This window comes from Protopterus annectens, chromosome 3.part0, assembly GCF_019279795.1.
Source record: "Protopterus annectens isolate FY-2018-M chromosome 3.part0, PAN1.0, whole genome shotgun sequence".
NCBI lineage: Eukaryota > Metazoa > Chordata > Ceratodontiformes > Protopteridae > Protopterus > Protopterus annectens.
The window spans coordinates 529,849,940-529,875,216 of NC_056731.1; positions in this window are offsets into that span (position 1 = coordinate 529,849,940).

Here is a 25,277-nt window from a genome sequence, read left to right on the forward strand (position 1 = left end):
TGTTGACAAAGGTCATTTTAAGGTGAGGTAGGATTCCTGTTTCACAGGTCTGGATAGGTTACATGCTGGTATTCAGGGTAGGTGTAGTTATTCCATACCTGTGTGGTACAGTAGAGGTGAATAGCTAGTAGGCAGGTAGGTAGTGTGGGTGACATTGTAACTGTATAGTAGCCCTTAGGTATAATTGGATGGGGAGCAATAGGGAAGTTATGTCAGATGTTGGGATTTGTACGTGAGGCAGGACAAGAGGTGTCAGTATCACTAGTTGATGTAGTGGTATAGAGTGTGAGGGTGGGGGGGTTGCAAGGTGGTGAGCCTGTGCTGCTCCAGGTGTGCTTGTGATGTTCCTTCATGTGTTAGTTACATGTGTCCTGTGGGACAGCTGTGATACTACATGTGGGTTGGGGTTCCAGATACTGGCAATACAGTGGGGGAAGAGGGTGTCACCTACATGTATCCATAGACATTAATAGAAATGGAACAGGGGCTGATAGGTACATGATGTGCATGGGACACAAAGGGGGGGTGTTAGTAGGGGTATTATCCAAGGATGTGCAGGATGGCTGCAAGGAAGGTCCACAGCTGGCCATGTTGTCTACGACAACAGCTGCGCATATGCACTGCATATGGTATTTGCGTCAGACACTCACACCCCTGGGTGGGGGTGAGGACTACAATAATACCTTGTGATGCCTATTACATCGGCTTACATGCCTACAGTGGGATGTTGCGACCATGTGTTCATAGGTGTTGTATAGTGGGTTATGCAATGACACATATGGTTATACCGTACTTAGCCAGGTAAACTGGACTGTGCTGCGGTGGGACTCATATCAGGAATGGCTGCCCATTAGGCGTGAGCATGCCTGTCGACTGTACAGAATCCATGGCCTATCCAGAGTTTGCTTCATACTATTGGTGTGTTCCTCTTACAATCTGCGATTGTCTGGCAAATACCTGTGAACTGACACCATTAAATACAGACAAGCAATTGGGTTTAGGACCCCACATCCTTCAGCCGAGTCTTGCTAATGCATAGCCTATTATTCTATCAGCTTTCTAAGGTTGTAAGTGGAATATGTGCTTTCTGTCCCTATTTGTCCCACCAACGGTTTAGGTTCTGTCCAGTGGTTTTGCTCTTAGAGGTTGAGAGGTATGGGCTTAAGCTCTGCCCAATTCGCAATATTACTTACATCCCTGGGGCGGTCCTAATATAACTGTGCCAGCCAACACCTGCACGCCTAGGCCCATAATTGCATATCCATAGTTCCCCCACCTGCCCCTCCTCTACAGCACTCATCCTTACTCTGGGTGCAGGTGGGGTCTAACCACACCACTACACACTGCCCACTCTCCACATGTCAGGACCCATGTCGTATGTTGTGTCGACCCATGGGTCATAAGGCTTGCACAACCTAGGGGATGTCATGCTACATGTTACATGTTTCTTGCTTGGGCCCCTCACTTCCATTGGCATAGCCTGTGAACATATGTCATTCTTGTGTGCTGTTTCCTATCATAGCTGTATATCTGTGTATATCTACACACACACACACACACACACACACACACACACACACACACACACACACACACACACACACACACACACACACACACACACACACACACACACACATATATATATATATATATATATATATATATATATATATATATGTATGTATATATATATATATATATATATATATATATATATATATGTCCGTATATATATATATATATATATATATATTATATATATATATATATATATATATGTCTGTATATATATATATATATATATATATATATGTATCGGCATATATATATATATATATATATATATATATATATATATATATATATATATAAATCCATGTGGGTGTATGGGATATATGGCCTTAATCTTGCTTATCTATTGCTATGACGGCTTAGTGGTTAACTACTGTGACTATAGTATACAGGGTCCTGAGTTTGAGCCTTGTCTGAGGCATTTTATTTTGTTGCTGGGCGGAACTTGGGCCATTGGATCCAGAGTGATTAAGACACTTTACAATGGTTATAAGTGGGGCGGCCATGGTGGTGCAGCGGTTAGCATTGTCGCCTCACAGCAAGAGGTTCCCTGGTTCGATCATCAGCTGGGGTGCCTTCTGTGCAGCGTCTACATGTTCTCCCTGTGGTTGCGTGGGTTTCCTCCAGGTGCTCCGGTTTCCTCCCACATCCCAAAGACATGCTGTAGGTGGATTGGATACTCTAAATTGGCCCTAGGTGTGACTGCATGCATGTGTGTGTGCCTTCTGTGGAAGGTTGGGCACTGGGCTGGCAACTCGACACCATAAAACTCCACTGCCAATTATGAGTGGACATGTGATCCACTGTGGCAACCCCTAACTGGGAAAACCGAAAGAAGAAGAAGACAGTGGTTGTAAGTGGGTTTCCATGATAGTACGCACTGCTAACCTCCGGTTACAGTTTCTTACACTCATTAGCTTCTACTTTGCTTACTCTGTGTGGGCAATGCTTACCCCCGTGCAAGCACACTTGGACACGCTTAACGCTGCTTATTTCTGCTTAGACCTGCGTAAATGTGCCTTATTCATTATGACACTAATATTTCACATGTGCATTTCATGCAGTATTCCAGTTCACATTTAATTGTGATTCTGTAGGTTATATGTCAAAATGATGTAAAATTATATTCATATACAGATTTCCCGTGGAAAATTATTTGTGCTGCAGTGGGACTCGAACCAGAAATGCCTTTTCATTAGGCAGATGCTCTAACCACTCCACTATTGCTGTGCTGCTTCATTTGCATATATATTCCTTGTTATCCTCTTCAGCCTTTTCAGCTGCTTTAACCTTAGCTAGGCGATGGGTAAACCCACGCACCTACATTTAGCTGTACTCGTGGTTTTAAAAAAAAATAATAGGGTTTCTTCATTTTACTTGACTGCACTGCTGCTGTTGAACACATGGGGACTGTTGGTGGGGATATGCGGACACTTGTGAGCTGTTTTGCTCATTTATTTACACAATCTTCTGTTCTACTTTGCAGGGGCTTGTTTATTCTGAGAGCTCTGCTCTCAGACACGCCCCCTGCACTCGTCCACGCTCCGTGTAGTATTAGGAGTTCAGGCAGCGCGCCTTCATTAATATGCATGGTGCGCTGCCATCCTCCTCAACTGTCGCTTCCGTGCAGGACTAGATTAATCCTGCATGGAAGATTAGTAAATCCGGGGGGAAATCTAAATTTAGCTTCTCTATACTCCTGACTGCATCTAAGAGGCTTACTATATCCTAATAACTTACTTAGAGCAAGGCAGATGTGGTGAATGGTTCTTCTTGTTGTTGTCAGGTCCCAGACAGAATGCAGAATGCTCTGTCTCACCAAGAGAATTCTCAAAATAATATCTAAAATATTACTGCTGGGATAGCTTGCAGAATGACATCATTTCTGGTTTTCTGACTTCTAGTTCCCATGTAAAACCCCCCATTGCTGAAGCTGACAGTATTTAGCATCTACCTGTAAACATACTCATACAAGGGCTTTTGCTCAGATCTTTGACAGGTGTTGGCAGTCATAAAATAATTACATTCCTTTATGCTTCCAAAGGAGCAATTAGCTCACCCTGAAGACTATACAGAAAGCTTCCTAGTACAGACTTTGTGTCTCTAGCTGCATTGAAGCATCATTATGACCTAGCCGATATCACTAAATTTTTGCCCAACTGTACTGAAATCATTACACCCTAACAACTTTCCCTCCTGGACTTGAATCAGTACACCCAATCTTCACTCCCTCTTTAAACACCACTTGTCATCTTTCTTTTTTTTTCTAACTGCTCCTGTGCACTGCTCTATACCTCTCATGCATTCCCTGTATACCTGAGTTATAAACCTTCCATATACAACAATCTGGAACAGGCAACCTAGACGGAATCAATCTTATACTCTGATCTCACAGTTAGATACTATTACCACTATCCTCCTATATAATACTAATATCTCCCCTCCTGCATACTTCATTATATCTCTTGAAATCTTTACAAACCTTTCTGTACTGAAATGTAAGAAAACTACATTTCTTTACAACATTTACCCTTCTACAGCATAAATCCATTTATTTCCTGCAAGTTTTTAGAACTGTATAGGCTTATACACATCAATGTAAATACTTCACTGTATATATGGTTTACTATAGAAAGGTTGAACAGGGTTAGGTTGATTAATGGTATAGGCGAAAAATAAGGTCGATTTTGATAACCATGAAAGAGTGGAATGTCAAAAATGGTTTGCATGATGCAGTGCATTTGTTAATGTTCTTCATCTCACATTGCTGCAGTCCTTACACTTGGGTAGTCCGCTGTCCACGGTCGGCCCGAATATCAAAGTATAAGGCTGACGTCGGTCAGGGCGCATTTAACTGACGTCAGGACGTCAGGGTACAAATGCGCATGACCGGCGTCATATCCTCAGTCTTTTTTGCCGCATGGTCCGATGCAGAAGCAGCATTGCAAGTGCCGGTTGGCGTTCTGAGATTTTTCGATTTAGAAGTTTCAGACCGAGTTCAAAGTTGGCTAAGTACCCCGTTGGGGAATATTTTAGTTTTTTCTTGCCTCAGTCATTTACCGGATGTCAGAAAAAGTTAATAATTGCATTTCTTGTGGGAAACAGATACCGCATAGAGATTATCATACTTTGTGTATTCCTTGTTTAGGGCCTGAGCACGACGTTGTTGGCTGTCGCTCTTGTGCTAGATTTAATAAACGCACTATAAAGAGAAGGTTGGATTGTGCAAGGTTAGTCTTTGGGAAGCGGTGCAATTATAAAATGCCGTCGGATGCTCCGACGCCCGCTTCCTCGAAGAAGCGCAAGGACAAGGCAGTTAAGCCTAGGCTAGAAGAACCGTCTGTACCGGACGCCGGTTCTTTAGAGGTGTCGGTGGAGCGAGTGGCTCCTCGGAGATTTCTTTGTGTTCCCAGAGTGAGACCTTATTATTGCAAGATGTGGCCTCTCAGGAGGCAAGTCAGGCTGAGGGGGCTTCTCAGGTTACTATACTCCCCTCCCTTCCTAAGGTGGCTAGGCCCTCTCCTTCTGTTTCTAAGGCTTCTCCCAGGGGCAGGCCAGGTTTAGCTTCAGTTGGTGTTACCCCTAGCTCTTCAGGTACTATGCCCAAGAAGCATATGCTTAAAATGGCAGAAGATTTGATTACTTTGATTAGGGTTCTATGCCCCTCCTGCTAAGAGACCTAGGGGGGAGCCTGGGCTGGGGGGTTTTTAGCAATCCTCAGAAGTTTCAGAGTCTTGGCTGAAGACTTGCAGGAGTACTCTCCTTATTCTGATTCTGATGTGGATGATTCTACTCCTTCTGCTACTCCTCCTGAGGATTTTTTTCAGAAACTCTTCATTCCATGAGGGAGCATTTTAAGTGGGAGGGTCAGGACTTCTCTGATTCCAGGAAACGGCTTAGGGAATTTCTGTTTTTACCCCAGCATAGGCCTTTGGCTATACCTCCTGTTTTGGATGTAGTGGAAGATGTTTTTACAGAGGCTTCTCTTAATCCTGATTCTTTGCCTCCTGCTCCTGTTAAGCCGGATAGGTATTACAGGGTGCCTGAAGTTCACAAGTATCTTTTTAAGAGTCCTAGGGCAGACCCAGAAACTGTTAGCCAGGGGCCTAAGGGTGTTAAGGCTTCTGTTGTTAAGAATCCGGTTCCTACAGACAAGGAGGCTAGGGCCTTGGATAGATGGGGAGAGAAAGTTTATACTTCTTCCACTCTGGCTATGAGGGCTCTGAATTGCCAGTTTCACATGTTGAAATACTAAAACTATCTCCTTTCACAATTGAAGTCTAAGGTTGATGCTCTGGCAGTAGGTATTGATTGTAAAGAGTTGCAAGATTTAGTACATGTTTCTGAACAGGTGGGTAAGCATTCTTTGCAATGTGGTTTTGATGCTGTACAGGCCTCGTCTAGGGTGGCTGCCACTGGGACTGTTCTTCACAGGCACGCCTGGCTGAGGGATCAGAATTTGTCTGAACATGTTAAAACAAGGATTTTAGATGCTCCTTTACAATCTGACGTGTTGTTTGGTCCTCCTGTTGAGACAGTCTTAAAGAAAATGGAAGACAAGGCTAAGTCTATGCAGACTGTTAAAGATTTTTTGCAGGTCCAGCCTCCAAAGTTTAGTAGAAATTGGCCTACTAAGGGGTGGACGTATCCTTCTTATGATTCCCAGTCTAGGGGTAGATCTAGACGTGGTAAGGGCAGAGCTCAGGGCTCTTTCAGGCCTAGAACAGGGAGTTCTCCTGCACAGGCTTCGGATGAAGGCAGGGGTCAGTCCTTTCGTAAGCAGACCCAATGACCTACCTTTTCAGCTGCCAGAGCCTGCTCGTCTGGCAGCACCTTTGGGAGGAAGGTTGGCACTTTTCAAAGAAAATTGGAGTTTTATTACCCAGAACAGATGGGTTTTGGATATCATACACCACGGCTACAGGTTTTATTTCCATACCTTGCCTCCTTTCAAAGGCATGCCAGACATTCCTCCTCAACAAAGAATAGAGGCTCACAAACAGGTTTCTCTGTTGCTCCAACTAGGGGCCATACAGCCGGTCCCTCTGCCAGAAGTGGGCCTAGGATTTTATTCTCGCCTGTTCCTAGTACCAAAGAAGGGGAACACGTGGAGACCAATTTTGGATTTATCTATCCTCAACACTTATCTGGACATTCCCAAGTTCAAAATGTTGACGTTGCAGCAGCTTTTGCCTCTGCTGGGCAAAGATCATTGGATGGTAACTTTGGATCTCAAGGAGGCTTACCTTCATGTTCCTATCAGACTCAGTTGCAGAAAGTATCTGCGTTTTCGAGCTGGGACTTCTCACTATCAGTTCTCTGCATTGCCCTTTGGCTTATCTACTGCGCCCAGAGTGTTCACGAAAGTTCTGGCTCCAGTGATAGCTTTCTTCAGACTAAAAGGAATACAGATCTATCCTTATTTGGACGACTGCCTAATTCTGGCTCAAGAAAGGGAAGAGCTTCTTCGTCATTTGGAATATGTGATAGCAGTGCTAAGATGCCTAGGGTATTCTGTGAACGAAATAAAGTCCAGTCTAGTACCCTCTCAAGACATGTGCTTTCTGGGTGTGAGACTGAATACAGCAGCCCAGATGGCCTTTTTAACCCCGGACAAACAAAAGAGTCTATCCCTTTACTTCCATCGACTATCTCATCAGTCCGGGCTGACTGCAAGGACAGTCCTTCAAGCCTTAGGGTTCATGGCATCTTGTATTCTGGTGCTTCCCAATGCCAAACTGCATATGAGGAAGCTACAATGGTATCTCAAAATGTATGGACACAGCACTGCCAGGATCTGGACACTGTCATTCAAATAATACCTTGCATTCAGAAGGAATTTTTGTGGTGGGCTCAGGAATGTCACCTAAACAAGGGACTCTCTGTGACCCGGCCAGAGGCAAGTCAGATTTTAACGACAGATGCCTCAGACAAAGCTTGGGAGCTCATCTAAATGGAAAGTGGATACAAGACAAGTGGCCTGTCAGACTACAACATCTACATATCAACATGAAGGAGATGTTAGCAGTCCAGTTTGCATTAATAGCTTTCAAGGAATTCCTTCTTCCAGGACAGGTGTTGATTCTAACAGACAACACAACTGTCATGTGGTACATCAACAAGCAAGGGGAACGATTCTTATCCTCTATGCAGGCAAGCAATGATTTTGTGGGAGACTGCTCTCAGTTTACAGCTCAATCTTCAAGCAAGGTTTCTGCCAGGAGCACAGAACTCCTTAGCAGATGTGTTGAGCAGACAAATTATGGATCCCCACGAGTGGAAATTGGATCCTCATGTATTTCAGAAATTGACAGTGTCATGGGAACTCCAGACATAGATCTGTTCGCTTCTCCACTAAACCATCAGCTGCCAAAGTTTTGCACGAAAGGTTTCATCCCACAGCTTGGAGAGTGGATGCTCTTTCTTTCAATTGGAGCAATCTTCATGTGTATGCCTTTCCACCTCTGCCTCTCCTCCCAAAGGTACTTCTGACGGTCAGACTGGACAAGCCAAGGATGATTTTAATAGCTCCAGATTGGCCTCGACAGCACTGGTACCCATTACTAAGAAGTCTAGTACGGAAGCCTCCATGGCCTTTGCCTTCGATTCCACACCTGTTGTCACAGGAGGACAGCCATTTGCTCAATGTCAAGCTTCACTCTCTGCACCTAACAGCCTGGCATATTCTGTTTTGAACCATAATGGACCTCCACTTCCTCAGCAAGTTTTGAATGTTATTTTGGAAGCTAGAAGGCCTAGTACAAGGAAAGTGTACGCTGATAAATGGAAGAGATTTTTATTTTGGAGTGCAGCAAAAGATTTTGATGTTTCTGAGCCTAATTTGTGTGTGGCTCTTCAATATCTTACTGAGTTACTAGACAAAGGTTTGTCTTTCTCTTCTATTAAAGTTCATGCTGCAGCCATTTCAGCTCACTATGATTGCGACCCGCCATTGTTTTCTCATCCTTTGTTCAAGCAATTTCTTAGAGGGGCAAAGAATATAAGACCCCCACGAAGAGCTCCTACTCCTGCTTGGGATCTCAATTTTGTGTTGGAGAAACTCACTCTACAACCTTTTGAGCCGGCAGCTACTGCTGAGTTAAATTATTTATCATGGAAGACTGCTTTTTTGTTGGCCATTACCTCTGCAAGAAGGGTTTCTGAATTACAGGCCCTTATGGCAGTTGAGCCTTTCCTGATTTTCCATAAGGATAGGGTATCATTACGTACTAATCCTTCCTTTATGCCTAAGGTGGTTTCTAGTGTGGCTTTAAACCAGACTATTCATTTGCCTACTTTTTATGCAAATCCCCAAAATAAGGGGGAAAAGATTTTGCACACTTTGGATGTACACAGGCAGTTGCGTTATTATTTGGACAGAACTAAAGGGTTCAGGAAGTCTCAGCAGTTGTTTGTTTCTTTTGCTTTGAGTTCTCAGGGCAAGCCTGTGTCAAAACAAACTATTTCTAAGTGGATTGGGTTTTGCATTGCTTTCTGTTATTCCCATCATGGCAAGGAGGTTCCAGCTGGGATTAGGCCTCATTCCACTAGGGCTACTGCCACTTCAACAGCTTTTTGAGGGAGTGGCAACCAAGGATATTTTGGAGGCAGCTACTTGGAGTTCTGTGCATACTTTCTCTAGGCATTATCACCTGCCACTTTACTCTAAGTCCAGGGCTGGTTTTGCCACTGCGGTTTTGCAGGGCATTTTGGCAGCTCCTGCTTCCTTATAGTTAGCCATCCTCCCTTACCTCTGCTTTGGGATTCTACCCAAGTGTAAGGACTGCAGCAATGTGAGATGAAGAACATAGTACAGTTTTGTACCTACCATAAATGTAGATGTTCAAGATCCACATTGCTGCAGTCCGATACCCTCCCTCCTTCCCTCTGTAGTTGGAGGTGGTTGTGTGGGTTGGGTTGTACATATTGTGTATATTGTATATATTGTACATATAGTTAGTGCAAGGGTGGTTGGTTATTTGTTTGCTGTCTTTTGGTTTTGACCTTTATTTTTAAGGTCTTCTGACATCTGGGGCAAGAAAAGACTGAGGATATGACGCCGATCATGCGCATTTGTACCCTGACGTCCTGACGTCAGTTAAATGCGCCCTGACCGACGTCAGCCTTATACTTTGATATTCGGGCCGACCGTGGACAGCGGACTACCCAAGTGTAAGGACTGCAGCAATGTGGATCTTCGAACATCTACATTTATGGTAGGTACAAAACTGTACTTTTTCAACATTCCCCTCTTCCAGCCATAGCAGTAAGTTCACCTCTACTATTTTGAAGGGGGGCTACCACCCCCTGCACATTAAATATACCAACTCTGAGATCGCAGTACAGTGAGGAAATAGGCTACTTCATTGTTCCTCATTGAAGCACAACCTCCCTCCACATTCTTGGCAAGTGGCTTATGAAAAGGTCAAGTACACCATGCAATTTGACTAACCACTGCTGACCATTTTTGGTTCGATTTCCAGTTCCTTGAAAATTGTGATTATGCACAATAGACATTTGACTTCCTGCAGTTCGGGTAAGTCATAGTAAACCGTATATACCTGTCTTGTAATACTTTTTTTTTCTAAGAAATGTAACTGTTGTTTTTCTGAGAACTGTCTGAAATTCATTTGTTAATATAAATGTACTGTGATGTAGTTTTGCTGTTCAGGCCTGTGCGGAATATGTGCTCTGCCCTGTCAGGCTTTCCTGGTCAACAAAGACAAGTAAATAAATAAATATATCTTAAAAAAGACTCTTACCATCTTTGACCACATCATCACAGTGAATGTCTTTTATCAGACCTTCTATAATAAATACCACCTCAAAAAGTACAGTTCTGTAAGTTGCATTTACCCATAGCAGTACAAGTTGGAATTCCTCACTGCTGCAGTTGCCTTTAGGCTATATGGGTTGTGTCTTGCCCAAGACACAACAACCAGTTAGCTTCCAAAAGCTGTGACTCTCTCCCACACTTCCAGCCTGACTTTTGACCAATATGTGTCTAAGGTAGTAAGGAAATAATTTTGTGTTTCTCAAATTAGAAGTAAAGCCATGGCATCTAGGTCCAAGGAGGTCATAATTTCTCTCTATTCAGTCTTCATCAGACCTATCATTGAGTACAGTGCCTCCTTCGGTACCAGACACATGCAGCAACTGGCACACCCCCCAGAAGTTTCCTCACAAAAAGAATACAGGGTGTTAACAATATGTCTTATGCAAATTGCCTCAGAACCCTATCTCAGTACTTTGTTTCCTAAAGACTGTTGAGAGGTGATCTATACAAGGCATTCTTGGATCCCACCCTGATGAACCTTTTGCATATCTGCAAAATCAATAGCATTAGAACAACTCAATCTAGGGACTTAAACCTTTCTTGTGACATACATAGGACATGTTGAAGGGACAGGTATGTGCCTCAGAGATTTCACCTTCTCTGGAACAGGCCTCCCATACATTTTAAGCAGAGTTCTCCCCTAAATGTATTCAAGCCTAACTAGAACCAATGGATGGGAAATTGGAAATTCACCACCTAGTCTAGCACCTATGTCTCTAATGGACAGAGGCAGCCTGTACATTATACCCTAATTTACGTACACCCCTAAAATAAAATGTGGGATACATTTGGGATGTATGGCTAGGCTTATAAATGCCCAATGCATACACCTATGAATCTATCAACAATGCACACACAGTTCTGTTTTAGTGCTTCTAGTCTCAATGGTTTAGAAGTATTTTCAAAGAAAATATTACACTTTCTACCTACATCTTGTTTAAATTCAACATTTCACTTATTGATTTTTATCAATTTGTACCAAAGTTTAACTTGCTTTATTGTATCAATGCTGATGATGCATTTTTTGAACTTTCTGTATCAGCCTTTTTACTTTCTATGTGCCTAAAACAGCTCATTTTCATGTTCATGTTCAAAAACATGCAAAAATAAGTTTTGAACACACTTGCTCATAGGTTCATAGGTAGGTACTAGGCTATCTGCCCGAGGGCATTTATAAGCCTAGCCAGAGTGTGTCGGCTTTCGCCGCCCCATTGATTAATTAACTGATCCTCTGTCAAGCAGAGCCAATGAAGTTATCCCATGGGTGTATTTTCTGTTACCCATCCACTCGTCAAGGTTTCTCTTGAAGAGTGTTAGTGAGGGGCTCTGCCTAATGTAGTTTGGAATTTTGTTCCAAAGCATGGGGAGTCTCTGTGACAGGAATCTATCCCTCCAGCATGTTCTATTTATTGTTGTGGTGAGGTTTAGCTCACTAGAGTGTGTGGCTCGCAGTGACTTGGATTTCTTTAGGTGGAGCATGTCCATCAATTCTGAGTTGGAAATGGCTTTGTAAGTCAGGCAAAGATCACCTCTGAGTAAGCGATATGCCACTGAGTACAGCCAGAGTTTTTTCAGTCGGGCTGCATAGGACATATGTTTGAGGCCAGTGATCCTCTTGGTGAGGTACTTTTGTGGTCTTTCCACCTGTTGGAAGTGTCTTGTGAGGTACATCCCAAATGGAGCATTGTACTCTATGATGGGTGTGATGAGTGACGAGTAGAGGGATACTATAACCTCTTTATTTCTAGATGTGAACCCTTTAGTAATTAGATGGGCCACATAGAAGGATTTCCTAACTACTTTGGCAATATGATTGTCAAAAGAGAGATTACTATCTACCTGGGTCCCCAGATCTCTTATTACCTCTTCTGTATTAAGGGGGCTGGCACCCATGTGGTAATTCGTGGGTGTTTTGTTTTTCCCAAACGGGATGACTATGCATTTTTTGGCATTTAGCTTGAAGCCATGACTTTGACATCAGGTGTCCGTCTCAGTAAGGCCCTTTTGGAGGATGTCTGTGTCAGCCGGAGAGTCAGTTATGGTTCTCAGTTTGCAGTCATCAGCGAACTTGGTTAGCCATAGTCCTGTATTTGCCTGTACTTCTGAGAAGTAAATGCCGAACAGTAGGGTTCCCAGGACCGAGCCTTGTGGGTACCACTTGCGACTGGTTTAGAGTTGGACCTGGAGCCCGCTATTCTTACCGTGTGAGTTCTGTCTGTAAGCCAGTTGGCAACCCATCTCATGACGTAGGGGTTTATGTTCAGGCTGGTGAGTTTTTCTGTAATACTAGAGTGGGGAATGGTGTCAAAAGCCTTGGCGAGGTCAAGGTAGGCTGTGTGAACCACCTTTCCCTCATCTATGGCCTTGGTGACTGTCTCAAAGAAGTCCACCAGGTTTAGTAGACATGATCTGCCCTTAACAAAGCCGAACTGGGTCGTGTCAAGTGTTTGGAGGTTCCCAATGTCTTTGTTAATGAATTCCATGATGATGCGCTCCATAGCCTTGCAGACCAGGCTAGTCAGGCTTATGGGGCGATAGTTACCAGGGTCAGTTGTGGCTCCTCCTTTGTGGAGAGGAATAACCGTTGCTGTGTGCCATTCTATGGGCATGTAGCCTGTGGACAGGCAGAGGATGAACAGTGTGTTTAGGTGGGGGGTTAGTTCGTTCTGTAGTTCATGCAAGATGCAGCCTGGGACACCATCTGGCCCCACTGATGCTGTGTTTTTGGCTTTTGAAAGGGCTGTTTTCACCTGTGCATCTGTGATTTCTGGGACACTACACTTTTCTGGTATTGCTGTGGGTCCTTTTGGAGGTGAGAGGGGGGTGAAGTTTGCACTGAATCTATCTACCAGGATGTTGGCAATATCAGTAGGTTCAGTATATTTTGTGCTATTTTGCACTAGTTCAGTGCATATCTGTGTGTTGCCATTTAGATTCTTAACATAGCTAAAGAAGGCTTTGTGGTTATCTTTTGAATCCTTGGCTATTTTTCTTTTGAAGCTAGCCTTGGATAATTTCATGAGGGACCTTAGTTTCTTACTGATACTGATCAGGGATGTCTTTCCTTCTTGGGATTTGCTTTTTTTCTGAACTAGTTTCCTCCTTCTATTGTATAGCCTGTTTATGGCAGGGGTCCACCAAACTGGTTTCCTTCTCTTAGAGGAGTGAGTCTTAGTTTTGCTAGGGATGGCACGATCCATGCATCCTTGTAGGTGCTCATAGAGTACACTTGTAAAGGTTTCTGCATCTTGGGCAGCATTATCCTTTAGTGTGGAGGCTGTGAAACTTACCACCTCTGTCTTAAGTAAGGTGAAGTTTGCTTTAGAAAAGTCTTTTACTGTGGTTTCCTTAGTTAGGGGTGGTGGTGGGATGTGGACATCCAGAGTGATTAGTTTATGGTCTGATCTAACCAGTGACAGGTTGACCTCTGGTGTGGAACACCTGTCACCCATGTTGTTGATGACCAGGTCCAATATGTTTTCACCTCTGGTAGGGGAATTTACCAGCTGATCCAGGGCATTTGAGTTGATGAATTCCAGGAAGTGTTGAGCCTGGGAGTTTGTACTTGAGTAGTTTTCCAAGTGAATGATAGGGTAATTGAAATTGCCCAATATCAGGGTGATCGGTAGGGCCTTCATGTTTTCCAGTGTCTCCAGAAAGATGGAGTGGTGGTCCTGGGTCATGGAGGGTGATCTGTAGCAGGCCACAATTTGCATTGCAGATTTGCCCGATGTTAGTTGCACATGGATGATCTCAGAGGTATTATGCTGTGCCACTAACCTGGAGGTGTAGGTATCCTTGATGAATATGGATACACCCCCTCCTTTTGTGTTTCGGTCACATGTTCTGTGGCCGAAACGTGTGGTATGAGTTGTAGCCTGGTAGTGCTGGGGTGCTCTCTGGAGCCTTGAACCAGGTTTCAGTTACTGCACAGATGTCGACATTCTCCATACTGAGGAGTACTTCGAGTGTGTGCATTTTGAGATTTAAACTCCTGGCGTTGAGTAGCATTCCCCTCAGTTTTTTGTTAACTGTGCTGTTTATGGAGGTGGGTTTGACTTTTGAGCCTTGCCTAAAAAAAGCACTATGGGGGCAGCAAGAGCCTTGGCCAGTATTTGAAAGCCTAGGGGTGACAGGTGCAAGCCATCTCTTGCGAAGCAATGCGGCTTGTCAAACATGTTGTCCCAGGCTGACAGACACTGGATACCCTTTGAATGACACCAGAAGCTTAGCCAGTTGTTGAAATTGATCATTTTTTTCTTTATACTGAGGTATCATTCTTGATGAGGGCAGGGTGCTACTCAGGGTCAGGGTCATACCAGCCTGGGCTACATGATCAGAGAGCTCTTCCTTGTCTCTTTTCATGTAGTCCAGGGAGGTATGTCTCAGGTCATTCACACCAACATGAACAATGACAGAGTCATATTTGTACTTATTCTGGAGTAACCTGAGTGCTTGTGTTATGTGGCGGATTCTGGCTCCAGACAGGCAGCTAACAGTAATCTTCTGCTTGTCCAGCCTAGTGAGTGGGACGTCAGTGTGCCTGACTATAGAGTCACCTATTACTAGTGTGTTAGGTATGTTATTTTGCCTTAAGGGCTGTGATTGTGCGCCACACTGATTTTGTGTTTTATGTGTTGTCTGGTTTGTGACGGGAGGTGCAGGTTGTTTAGATGTCTGCTTTGGAGGTCTCTGATGCTTTTGCAGGTTTTTATTTAGAGCCTCTGGTTATGGTTTTGTGTATTTGTGTGTATATTTTGCCAGTGCTGTTTTAGTAGGTCTGTGTGTGGCTGGAGGTGTGGTGCAAGTGATAACCTTCTCCTCTTGACTGTCTGTTCCAGTCTTGGGTGGAGACAGCTTAGCTTCCAGTTTGGCTGTATAATTGCATCTCTCGCATATGTTAGTGTTTTGTGGTAGGAGGAGAGGGTTGCCTGTGTACATGAGGCAGTTATAACATTGCCTCAGGATACCCAAATTCACCAGCTGGACTGGAGATTACACCTGAAATTACCTTTTGCAGGAAACAAACATCTCTAGCTGATTACATACCAATAGAAAAAAGTCCAGCTACTAATATTGTCTTTCATTTTACACACATTTGCAATTTTTTTCTAACATAGATTCTACAAAGTGATTAAAAGCAAGCAATGCTTCGCCTTATAGCTTCACTTACTACATGATGCCTCATGGCTTTTTCTTTTGCCACTCTTAAAGGTGAAATGCATTGTCACTATATTTCTCATTTATGCATTTTTTATTTAACTTACATTTTATTTTATACACTTCCATTTCTTTTAGCTAAGAATAAGAGACACAAAAACAAATAATACTGACTTTCCTGTATATATCCAGGGACTGGAACATTAAATATTGTTAATTATATAATGACTTCTGAATTAGTATTAAAAAATTTACATGCTGATTGGTCAACCCGAGCAGCATGACCGTTGCAGGAAACAAACATATCTAGCTGATTATATACCAATAGAAAAAAGTCCAGCTACTAAAGTACCATTGAGTAGCCAGACTTTTCTATTGATATATGCTACAGAGGGCAGATTATATACAAGAAAAATCAGGTATGTTTTGCAAATCTAAAGAAACAGAAACATATGTAATTTTCCTTGTATTTATGTGCTGTCTCAGCAGACAGTTGTATATCTGAACTGTCCAGATTTTCAGAGAATGTCTACATTTTTGCCTCATACTAAAAAAAAAAAAAAAAAAGCAACAAGAGATTCTTATTTATTCTTTTGCTTCTGTTGAACAGCACTGATGTAGTGTACAAATGTGGGAACATAAGTCCCATACACATGCACAGCGCATCAGAAAACTCGGAAGAACGGGGAAACAAAGCTGAGAAACATTATACAAAGAACATTATTTAAAAAAGGTAAGGAATTTATTTCTTAAATAATGTCATTGTATAAAAGCAATAACCCATGACTGGGTGTGGGTAATAATGCTGGATTTACCCATGGTTGTCTTTGTTTACATCAGCCATGAGTAAATCCAGTACTACCCACACCCGATCGTGAGTTATTGCTTAACTGTTTTGACAATATAAATTTATATGACTACAATGCCTGTGCAAATGTTTGAAATTTTATTCAAGGGTCTTTTAAAATGTTGCATTCATAAAAATATGTTTATTGGCTTTTATTATACAATTACATATCCTGCTTCTAGAGTCTTGTTTTTTGTACATCTTTGCAATTGTATGCACATTATGAAGGCTTTATGTAAAAATTCCCATGCAAATATTTTCCAAAATAAAGAAGTTGTTAGCTTTAAAGATTTTAAAAACAGCTTTTTATCATTGTGATACATCAGTTTAGCAAGCAGCACAACAGCTCTCCTCTGATTCATTTCCAGTGCTGCCCAAAAACACCAGCAGATCTCAAAACAAAGAAAATGCTAACAAACTAAGCTGGGGTCCAGACAGGGAATGGCAATTACACTGAAGAAATCAACAAAATTAACAGTGTCATGTTAAAATGTGTTCCTTACCCAAGTGTACTATAGCATTTCTTTATTTTCTGTATTGTCAGTATTTATCATCTTTGGGAAGGATCACAAATCATAAAAGGAGAAGGGACCCTCAGCTATATCCTGGACCACTATGGCAGCAAAGTCTCCTCCACCTTTAGGATGTTTATAAGCCCTGGAATGCTTTTTAAAAGTATGTTCAGTTGACCAAGTCATAACATGACAAATATTAATGCAAACTTCTCTAAAACTGCAGCTGAAGCAACGTGACTGGTAGAATGACTTATTTAGAAATGGTCATATTTGCAGTACCTTAACTAGAGGGTGCATTTAGAAAGCCAGTCTGCTCATTAACTGGTATACTAAACATATTATAAATAAAAGACAGAAACTCCCTCAACTCTCTAAATAGGTTTCGTCTTCTTATTGTGGGCACATATTTATTCTGTTTATCCTAATGTAATATTATATCCAATAGTGAGTACTCTGGTTGCAAGACACATAGAACTTGGAATCAGCATACAAGATGGTTCAGCTAATGAAATATCTCAGACTGGTATGTCACCCTAAGTTAGTCTAATCCACCTCAAAAGTAAGTGCCCCCCCTTCCATTTGGAACGCCCCAGTTCTTTCTTACAGTTTCAAGAACTTATAAGTGAAAGACTCACACTACTGTAGTTTGGGGTTATTGCTGGCTGTTTTTAAGTGCTAACGTAAATTTGTATTTAAATTTGTAGTCGGTGTGTGTTCTTTTCCGTATTTTTATACTGATTTCCCAGCTTGCAGTTTAAGGCCTATTTTTTTTTTTTTTTACCTTGGTTAATAACATGGCTACACAATCAAAGTGTTCTTGCAGGAAACAAACACCAGTAGCTGATCATTGTCTACATTGTACTATGTTTTACAACTTTTCAACGATACTCTGCTCTGTTAAAGTTGTGGTGGATTCAATGAGGCCATCCACTTACGTTACAAGAATACCCTTTAGAATGACCTAATGACTAGCACTTAGAAAGGCTAAGGCACCGCCTACTTCCTCCTCATTATCAATGCCCAGGAGTAAAGGGAAGAAAGAAGAATCCAATGCATGGGGCACAAATAAACAATGCACACCTTCAAAGCCTTCTTCTTCCTCTTCCTTGATATCCACAGATCTACTCACAACTTCTGCCTTATAGCTAGCTCTGTTAATAATTTTTGTAATCCTCCACAAACATAATCATGGCTGAAAAGTGTTCTTGGACCAGCCCATTCACCTGCTTCCTGCTTAATAAATACATTAAATTAAAACTAAAAGTGCAGACTGTACTTTTATTCTTAAGTTCTTAAATCAAATAAAAACAAATTTTAAAGAGTTCTGTTATGTTCATAAATAGTAATTCTTGCAAACTTTTATATTATTACAACTGCATCTGTCCCTTTTTTTAAATGCTCCAACTAGAGCAGAAATTCTAAACCTAGAGTGCAGTTACAGTGGCATAAAAAAAAACAAAGAAAAAATATAAAAATCTTTATTTTTGTGAAATTAGAGGCAATGGCATGTGGAAAGGAAGTGGTAGTTGAAACAGTTTGTATCCTGGGATGCTTTTTTTGAGTTCAGAGACCACAGCACTTCAGTAACATTTGTCCAAGGTTCTCACAGTTAGATGCTATTCATAAATTGTGGGTGGGGCTTCCTGTAGGGCTGATGTCAGCATGTGAAGATGTCACAGAAGGTGTAGTGTTTGTGTCATAAGTGCTAAGCATTCTAGTGAACTCAGTGAGTTGGAAGTTAGTTTTGTCATAAGGCAGCAGGATGGAAATGCACAGCAAAGCAAGTAAAATGCTTGTGAACATTTGTCAGCATTAGTAAATACAGATTCTTACTGATCTGTGCTGTTGTCTGCAAAGCTGGGGTGTCTCTATTAAACCTGAAGTTCTTTTTAATGTTGTATTGAACAGCTCAGTTGTGGAGTTCATATACCTGGGAAAAAATTCAATTTTTCACACAGACTATTGAACAGTAAAGTTGAAATTAAATGCCTTTCAGCAAATTACCTAAGGACTGGAGAAAAAAGAAGACAATCAGAATAAAGAAAGAAGGTTAACAGAGGTAAGGATGGCATGTAATTAGGAAGATTAAGAAGTAAAATAAAATAGTAGAAGATAAGTCAAATGTATATGGATAAAAACAGATAAAAAGTTAAAGGTTAAGTGCCTTTACTGTTTCCTAGGAAGAAAGCAAAAACTTTACATTGGGATTCCATATATTAGTTTATGTTTATTTCTCCGCTGGTATGATTGGTATTACAAAAAAAGGTTTCAGGCTTTTTATAAAATTCTACTAGTTTTATATGTGCTGAGTTTGTTTTATACCTCATACTGTGTGCTTACAGGCTTTTGCTGTGGAAAGTATCTGGGACTTAATACTGATATTAATATCATATATATTTCCTCATCATATTAAATTACATTGTCATTTTTGTCTCTTGAGTTTTACATATATGCCAAGAAGTAGTTTAGGGAGAACTGAACTATGTAATATATAGATTATACTAGCTTTTTTGGAAAGTTAAAAATGCAATTTACATTCAGCAGCAATGCTAACGTTGTTTGCAAAAGCTAGACACGTAGCTTCATGTCTCCTGAAAGTTGTATCCCACCTATGCATTTGATTTAATGAGAGACGCTTAATCATCTAGTGCATTCACTGGAGAGTCAGTTGCAGTGAGATTTTTTTTCTAAAACTGCATATACTATTTCATACTGCAATATACATCTTTCATGCAACATCAGGGACCAGTTTCATATCGAAATCTGGCTGGCCTATTTTGAAAATGTTGTGAGATGTTACTTGTTTTCTAACTTCACAGTGGCTTGTGAGTGAAACGATAACACGGTGCCAGATTCAAAGGCTATTGCAGCTAAAAAGATAATAGTGATTTGCATTAATAAACTGCACAGGCTGTGAAGAAATGATAACTGATTTAGATCACAAAGTTGTACATGATAGTTTAAGCTAGTATGGCAAACATAACATGTAGGCTTGTTGATGCAGACTGACATCTTTTCTGGAGTATACACTGTCATACCACTCAGGTGGTGGGGCATGGCTTGTTAAGGTATTTAGAACTGGTTTTATGATTATTCTGTTTTCTATAAAAATAGGTAAGCCATCATTGCGCTTCCAAACCCACTCGTGCATTTTAGTTTATTAATTATTTGAATGTGTTCACCAGGGTAGAACACTAATCAGTTCTGACCAACTGCCATCTCATCCTATGGTTTACATGCAGAATAAGTGTTGCAGTGATTACATGACAGTAATGATACTATTACATTATAAAATAATTAAACACAAAATGAGCATAATATCCAGCATATACAAGGATTATAGAAAGACAGCTAGTCTTGGGTGCATGTGGCATAGCAAGGGTTAGATCAGATTTGGGGAGCTAGTCATTCAGGAAAGTTTAGGTTATATAACTGGGAGGGTTGCATGTGCATTTGGTTTGAACTTCTACATGAGATTTTAACAGTGCAAGGAATTTGGGGTAAGAAGAAATGTTTTTAAGATTGAAAGAGTGGCATTCCCACAGCTTGGGGCCTAGTTTTGAGAACAGATGGTCAGAAGTATTCACTTTGGACTGATGGGTTTGCAGAAGACATTAACAGTTATGGCTTTTGAGGTTTTAAGAGGGAGCTTGTCCTATTAGTTTAGAAGTTAAAGGCTGGAGAGACTACTTATGCTGGAGTTTGAACATCCTACAGCCAAGGAGTAGAACACTTCTGTGATTAACTGGAAGCCATTATTTTCCAAAGTTAAGCAGTGGTGTTCATTCCTAGGACATTGAGTGATAAACTAACAGATTTTGTTTCAGATGGATTCTATGGTAGTAACATTTCTTTATATAGGTATCTGCAATAAGTGGGAGACCATATTCAAGTAAATGGGGAAAACACCTTCCTCTATTGCTGATCTGAAGGAGCGTGAGACAAAGAGGGATATTTATTGTGCCCAAATGAGGACGGAGTTGGCCTTTTTATGTTTGCCCTTAATATGTATAATGAAAGTGAGAGAGGGGTCTAACTATAGTACCAGATATTTGAAAGACAGAGAGGTGTTATTGTCATCTTGGAGTAATAGGGAATTTGGAGCTCTGTTGAGTTTTTTTACTGCCAAATAGCACAGCTTTTGTTTTTGAGGAGTAGAGTAAATCTTTTTCTTCTAAATCCATTGGATATGGCACTGAAAGGCTGACTGCAGGTCACACTGTAATGAAATGAGAGAGTGTCTTAGGTTTATTTTCTGTATTCAGTACTTCTGGACTACTGTTACTTGGCTGTGGTTTATTTTGTAAGCCTTTTGCACAGAGCTACCTTTTGTTGACATTTAATTGATGGGCTGTTATAGTTTTGAATAAGTTTAATATAAAGACTGGGTATTGTTACCGCAGCAATCTATGTATGTCTTTTTGCTTGTATAGTTCATTTCAAATTTCATGTAGATTATGTTGTCTCTTGGCATATGTTTAAGGCTTTTATGCTATAAAGTACTAATAATGTATGGTTCTCAGACAGGAAGGTATGCAAAAGTACTATGATTATTAGTTTAGTATTACTGAAGCTTGCTTATTTTTATATTGTCTTAGCTATAATACGTGAAATGCTTTAATACTGAGCATTCTTGTGATAGGAAAGACATTAAATGCATGCTGAAATGCTAATGGAAGTAAGTATCTTGTTTTATGTTATGAAACTGTTAAGCAGAAGGAAAGGAAAAACTTGGTCTGGTCATACTCAGGTCACCTGGACTTCATTCTTCTGTAGCACAGGGACAACAAACACTGCTAGCAAACACTTACAAATGTCAACAACAGTGATTTCTTAGAGAAAACATGGTTTTGGAGATCAACATCAAGAAGTTAAATGTGCTAAACAGGAAACCTCTCTAGACTGTTTTGTGTGTGTGTGTGTGTGTGTGTGTGTGTGTGTGTGTGTGTGTATACACACACACACACATACACACACACAACACACACACGCACACACACACACACAGTGAATACAAAAAGTGTTAAAATGCCAGGTTTTTGTGATGTAAAAACACGAGACCACAATAAATCATTTCAAAACGTTTCCCACCTTCAATGTGACCTATAACCTGTACAATAGAACTGAAAAACAAACAAATCTGTTAAGGGAAGAAATTTAAAAAATAAAAAATGTACAATAAGCTGGTTGCATAAGTATGCACACCCTTAAACTAATACTTTGTTGAAGTACCTTTTGATTTAATTACAGCATTCAGTCTTCTTGGGTAGGAGTCTATAAGCATGGCACATCTTGACTTGACAATATTTGCCCACTCTACCTTGCAAAAGTGCTTCAAATCTGTCAGATTACGAGGGCATCTCTTGTGCACAGCCCTCTTCAGGTCACCCCACAGATTTTCTATTGGATTTAGGTCTGGGCTCTGGCTGGGACATTCCAAAAGTTTAATTTTCTTCTGGTGAAGCCATTCCTTTGTTGATTTGGATGTATGCTTGAAGTGAGGGGTCATTGTTGTGTTGAAAGGTGAAAATTCTCTTTATCTTCAGCTTTCTAGCAGATGCCTGAAGGTTTTGGGTCAAAAGCTACTTGTATTTGGAACTGTTCATAATTCCCTCCACGTTGACTAAAGCCCCAGTTCCAGCTGAAGAAAACCAACCCCAAAGCATGATACTGCCACCACCATGGTTCACCGTGGGGATGGTATTCTTTTGGTGATGCGAAGTGTTGTTTTTGCACCAAACGTACCTTTCTGAATTGTGGCCAAAACGTTCAACCTTGGTCTCATCAGACCATAACACATTTTCCCCACATGCTTTTAGGAGACTTGATGTATTGTTTTGCAAATTTTAGCTGGGCCTGGATGCTTTTCTGTGTAAGAAAAGGCTTCCATCTTGCAACCCTACCACATAGGCCAGACAGATGGAGAATATGGGAGATTGTTGTCACATGTAGTATACAACCACTACTCAAAAGAAATTCTTGCAGCTCCTTCAGTGTTGCTGTAGGTCTCTTGGCAACATCCCTGACCAGTCTTCATCTTGTCTTTTCATCAATTTTGGAGGGACGTCCAGTTCTTTGCAATGTCACTGTTGTCCCATATTTTCTCCACTTTTGATGACTGTCTTCACTGTGTTCCATGGTATATCCGATGCTGTGGAATTTTTTTGTACCCTTCTCCTGACCGATACCTTTCAAAAATGAGATCCCTTTAATGCTTTGTAAGCTCTCTGTGAACCATGGCTTTTGCTGTAGCAGGCAACTGAGTAAATGTCAGGAAAATCCTACTAGGAGAGCTGAACTTTATTTGGGGTTAATCAGAGTCTCTTTAATTGATGGCAGGTGTGTATCCAAGAAGACTGAATGCTGTAATTAAAGCAAAAGGTGCTTCAACAAAGCATTAGTTTAAGGGTGTGCACACTTATGCAACCAGCTTATTGTAAGGTTGTTATTTTTTAAAATGTTTTCCTCTAACAGATTTTGTTTGTTTTTCATTTGAATTGTACAGGTTATAGGTCACATTAAAGGTGGGAAAAGTTTTGAAATGATTTATTGTGGTCTCATTTTTTTATATCACAAAAAATGGCATTTTAACAGAGGTGTGTACACTTTTTATATCCACTGTATATATCATATGCTGCTTTTTCTGTTTGCACAAAATACTTATGGTAACTATTTGAAATGTTGGGACCCATTACAGTGAGTCCCAAAATGCAGAGACTGAATGGCCAAAAGATGCAATTTCTTGGAGTATTACCTTTTCTCTGAGGTATGATGACCTCTGAGTTGGTATATATAAGTTCAGGGTGTGAGGGGTGCAGGGGGGAGCCCCCTGCAAAAAGAAGTATTAAGGAAAAGACTGATTTTCAAGATGCACTCTTCTCCTGTGTTTTTGTCTTTTTCTGAGGTTTTTTGGCACTCAGCATTTTGAGTGTCGACATTTCAACAGGAAGCCAGTAATAATGTTACAATTTAGTCCTTTCAATCCTTTTACTAAATGGCATTAGTAAAATGTGAACCTTTAAAACATCTGTCATTTATTTTCTAGTATTATTAGTACTAATGACGTTTGTTGTAATCCTTTAATCTGATTTTACTGTAATACTGCTCAGATCTGTCACTTTTATTTTTCACAACTACTAATGTAGTGTGTGCATGTAATTATTTTCAGTAACATGCAACACAAGAAAATTCACTGAATATTTAAATGTATATACACCAGTCAAATGCTAAAATCAATAAAACAATTAGTAAAACAGTTAAAATTAGTCTTTCTGAATATAAGGTCTACGCCTATTCAGAATCGGCCTTAAAGGCACCACACCATTGAGTCCTGGATGCCTATTAGCCTCCAATTCAATAATCCATCTAGTTTCACAGTATTCTGTATAGCTGAATGTCAATTATCAGAAACGTCAATTATCACAACCAGCCTTCCAAAGTTTTCTGGTAGGAAAAATCGTAACGTCTGAATACGTAAACATTATACGTATTTGCTTGACCATGTTTTTTGAGCCTGTAGCCAACTTGTGTATGAAAAATATTCTTTACTGTCCATTGGAATCGCTGAATGGTTGAAAAGTATATTCCTGCTTGAGGGAAAAAAAACAAGATTTTAGAAGTTTTTTTATCCGGTTCAATTATATGTTTGATTATCCAAACAATTAGATTATCCGAACCACCCTAAGTCCCAATTAAATTGGATAACTGACTGTCTACTGTAGTTGTATTCAATGACATTGATGTAACCAGGTGTTTTAATCCCCAGGACTCCACTTGAAAAGGGGCTTTTCAGCCCACACAGACCATCCTGAGGCAGCCATAAGGAGCCTCATACATTTTCTATTCTCTGACAAGAAAAGATGCAGATACATACACACATGCACACACACACACACACACACACACACACACACACACACACACACACACACTTATATATATATATATATATATATATAGATGTATGTATCTATAACTATATGCATATATATGGGTTCACTGGATTGGTTGACATGGAGTTTGGTTGATATCTGTTTAATCAGCCTCATCTGAAAGACTACATTGTCAACAGGTGTGCAAGATCGACAATTCCCAGGTAGGAGGATATTCCCTTTCCCCAAGAATTGCACGATCTCAGACTTAGTATATCTAATTAGCGGAAGGGGTGGGGAGTGTTTATTTTTTTAAAGTAATACTTGCATATAATAAGAAGCAACCTTGGCACATGTGCGTACTAGGAATTCAGAGTTTCTATTTACTTCATAAAGTGGTTCACTTTCAGTATGTTGACATTCGTGTCAGTCAATCAACTGAAGGTAAATCATATATATATATAAATATATAT